Source organism: Notamacropus eugenii, chromosome 2, assembly GCF_028372415.1.
Source record: "Notamacropus eugenii isolate mMacEug1 chromosome 2, mMacEug1.pri_v2, whole genome shotgun sequence".
Taxonomy (NCBI): domain Eukaryota; kingdom Metazoa; phylum Chordata; class Mammalia; order Diprotodontia; family Macropodidae; genus Notamacropus; species Notamacropus eugenii.
This window is the reverse complement of record NC_092873.1, coordinates 366,115,389-366,119,540: the sequence shown is the minus strand read 5'-3', so window position 1 is coordinate 366,119,540 and position 4,152 is coordinate 366,115,389. Positions and strand designations below refer to the sequence as shown.

Below are 4,152 nucleotides of genomic sequence, written 5' to 3'. Positions count from 1 at the left end.
TCCTCTCTCAGGTCTGGTTGTGTTGTTCTCTCCTCTAAGTTGCCAAGTACCCAAATGTTGGGTTAGAAATTGCTTGCTTTTTTATGGAGGACTCAATCTACTGCTATCCTTAAATACTATAATTCATTACTTTTCCTGAGGTCTTCAACCAAAACAATATCTGAGGAACCTAAGCTGTATATTTTGCATACATGAAAAAATATACTACTGGATGCTGGAAGATTCCTAAAACTCTCCAAGTCACTGCATGACATATAGAGAAATGATGGTTTCTACTCTAAAGGAGTTTGCCTCTGATATTTGCATAATTTTTTATTACTGCAATGTACTGCACTTTTTGGTGAATTTTCTTATTCAGAGATTGCAAATGGAAGACATAAACCTTTTTAAAAAGTTGAAATCCAATATTCGAGTTCAATAAGTCCTGAGACATGTGACTAGGCTCAGGAATTTCTGATTTTTTTATTTCATTGCTGACCAGTTAAGATGAAATGATCCACATTTCCTTGAATCTTTTCCTGTGATATTTGACCATTAGCTCTCTTACTTACATGAACTCACTAATCATTGGCTCACTTAACATTTCTGCTTTGCACTTGTTAAGAGTCAAAGGTAAAAATGATTGCTTTCATGGTTTATAATTAATTTATTCTCCTAGTTAGGTTAACCTGATTTCACAACTTTATAGAACCTTGAGTGATCTCATTGGCAGTACACTCTATAAATTGAAGTTATTTTGAGGAAGAAAAGTATATGAAATATTTATTCTTTGGATGAGGCAGGCTTTTGATCTCAGAGTTGGAAGAGACCTCTGAATTTATGTAGCCCTTGTACACCTAAAGAGGACTCTACAACAATACTTGCAAAAGATCATTCAGCCTCTGCTTAAATATAAAAAGTGAAAGGGAGTCAAGACAGACCAAAAATTGGGATAATGCTGGTGAGTAGAGTGTTTTTCCTTACATTGAGCTTATTTTTGTATTTTTTACAACTTCTTGTCATTACTTCTAGTTCTAGTCTCTGGGAAAAAGTAATATAATCTATTCTCTCTTCAAAGTAGCAGCTTTTTAAATTCATGAATATAACTCTCATGCCTCCTCTAAATCATCTCTCTTCTAGGCTAACCTTTTCATTCCCTTCAACCAGTCTTTATGTAACATAATCTTGAGGGTCTTCATCATCCTGATAATTCTCCTCTAATCAACATCTTTCTTTCAATGTAGCACCTAGAATTGAACACAATACTCTAGAGGTGGTTTAACCATAGAACACTGGAGCTAGAAGCACCTGTATAGATAATGTATCTTTAACTCTTTCTTTTTCCCCTTCTCTGGAGGAAGGAATGGAGGCGCTGCCTAAGGTCACACAACTAGTTAATTCTAGAGCTGGGACTCGAGTTTAGTTCATGTCTATCTGTTTTCATTGTACTGAATGCAATATTGTTATTTACCCTTTGTTTTTGAAGAGGATTAATGACATCACAGGTGATGTCTTGACTTGTGCATGAAATTGGATTTAAGGGAGTCAGAGTGGCACAAAGTCGGGAGCATCTCTTTCTCTTCCAGAATCATCAAAACCCAGTGGCACAACAAAAGTCAAGACCCCTGGTGATGGCCTGGAATGCAGTGGATAACTTGGCATCTTCAATGCCTGACAAAGCTCTAAGTGCTCCACAATGGAGGTTTCAGCTGCCTTTGTGGTCATTGGAACAAATTGTTCTCATCCACCCACTCTGCAGAGGAAGTCTTCACAGGATGTCCCAGCTCACCAGTGAATTAAGGTTAGCCTCAACCTGGTTTAGCTTATTTGCCAAGATAGTTTACCAGGGTATGGGTGCTGTACAAGCCATAGCTTCTTGGAGCCACAGGTGAGAGTTGAGTGCCTGGTAGACACCAAAGGTGGAAGAACAGACCTGAAAAGAGCACAACAAGCCTTTACAGCAGAGGAGCTAAATCCTCTTTTAACACCCATAAACCCTGTACACTGAATGCAAAAAGACCTTACTTAAATATCTTGGGACACTTAGAAGAAAGGCACTTAGTGGGTGTGAAACTCTAAAGAAGTCACTTAAATCCTTTGTCTCAGGTTCTTCTGTAAAATGAGGATAGTAATACTTCCTACCTTGTTTTGAGGATCAAATGAGATAATACATGTAAAGCACTTTGCAAACCTTCATGTGTCATATAAATATTAGCTATTATTACTATTATTATAGTTGAAATTCCATTTATCTTTGCATGTTTATATGGACACAAAATTTTGAATTGTGTTTTTTTGCGCAAACTCTCACAAAAGAAGAAATCAAGTATTAAAAATAGTACTTCTCTATCCTTAAATTCAGACAAGCAATTATCTGTTAGGTATTAGAAAAGTAATTTGTAATAGTTAGAGGGGAGGAGCCTGACTTGGGCTTTGAAGTCCAAATATTCCTTCCACAAAAATATGCCCATTCACACTGCTTGACAAAACAAAAGTATCACCTGTAATGCATTTCTGGCTAGAGAGAATACATATGTAAAACAGTTTAATGGTCTCTTACCATCCTTAGAAAATCCTAATCCAAGGATTAGGGTTTGTGATCATGCCTAAAAAAGCAGTTTACTTCTCCCCTCCTTGACTGTCATTTCAGTCCTAAATACCACTTTATTGCAGGCTACACACTGGCTCCTATCATACATATTTTTTTGTAAATATGACTAATAAGGTATTATTTTTTTCCGTACCTTATTCTTTTCTTCCATTCAAGCAAGTATTTGGGCAGCTACTATTTGGAAGACCCTCTGCTAGGGCTGTGAGGTATACAAATATGTCATAAGCCTGTCCTCAAGAGGCTTACAATCAAAGAGGGGAAATAAGATGAATACATATATACAAGATACCCCAGAATGGGAGAACAATTCCATGAGAGAGCCAGGAATACAATAAAAAGGGCTTCTACAGAAAATAATTTCTGGTTGTGCTGATTAGGAAGACATCAGGGAGGAATGAATATTCTTGAAATGGATTTTAGAGATAAATCATCTCATCCAGACTCTTTGTTTGTTAGCTGATATGAGAATTTGATAGTGGCAGGGCTAGAATTAGAATGAAATTCCACTAATATTCTGATCAGAGTTCCTTCCCTTATAGATTACCACCTGGCATTTGAGCAGGGCTTTGGATGATGGATCAGATTTGAAAGAGAAGAGTTGGTCCTGGGGATAACTGGAGGCAGAAGACTATGGCATGAGCAGAAAAGTAGAACATATTTGGGGAAGTGGAGGAGGAGTCCAGTTTGGCTGTGCTACGGAATACTTAAGGGGACCTAGTTGGGTAAAGGAAAGTAGAGGTCATATTGGGAAGGACCTTAAATACCACTCAAGGAATGATGTTTTTCTTCTGTAGGTACTGTCAAGCCCTAGAAAATCCCATGAAAGATTCTGGGACCCCTACCCTGTTCTGATAGCAATTTCTAATCATCCCCTTTCCCCAAGGTAAACTCATGGGAATCTCTGCTGTGGCTAGCAATTTTTAACTGCCCCTCTTCTCAGACAGAGATAGTTCCAAAGGACATATCTGCAACCCTTCCCTTCCTGAAGTTCAGCTATTCTGTAGACCTTACAGGTGACCCTGGCTTGGGACCCAGTCAGTGGCCTGCCTGCCTCTGTCGGCTAGAAGCAGCTTAAAACAGAAGCTGTGATTTTTCTATGACTTTGAAATAAATAACTTGTGAACCACCCACTGTTCTATCTATCTACCTAGCAGCCCCTGCTGAGTACAGATTACCTCTGTTTGTACCTCCCCTCACTGAACTTCCCTGACTAAGATAGTGCATTGTTCCGAATTGAAGTTCTTTGCCTCTCAATAAATGTTTTACTCTATTGCCTTGTTGATCCTATTTTTATATAAGCTTGACAATATCGAAGAGCCACTAAAATGAGGGCTTTTAATCTGAGCTCTGTGAAATTGTCTTTAACTTTAAAATATTCTGAAAACTGTATTTCAGTATAGTTGATTTCTTTTGTAACCTTATGTGATTTATTTTGTTCATTTATCAACCTTAGGCTTCACCAAACTGCCAAAACATCCGTAATACACATGAAAAAAGATTAACAACATATGAAATAAAGGCTTTTGGGCAAAAGAGTATGGCATGATAGATAGGGCAGTATA

At 37.8% G+C, this 4,152-nt stretch overlaps 1 long non-coding RNA gene across 1 annotated transcript; it reads left to right on the top strand.

Annotated features, from left to right (window-relative positions):
• Positions 1–560: 560 nt before the first annotated feature.
• On the top strand, positions 561–3,837 carry LOC140524041 (uncharacterized). Its single transcript, XR_011973545.1, has 3 exons — positions 561–940; positions 1,566–1,780; positions 3,130–3,837. It is a non-coding gene; the product is annotated as an uncharacterized lncRNA (long non-coding RNA).
• Positions 3,838–4,152: the final 315 nt, after the last annotated feature.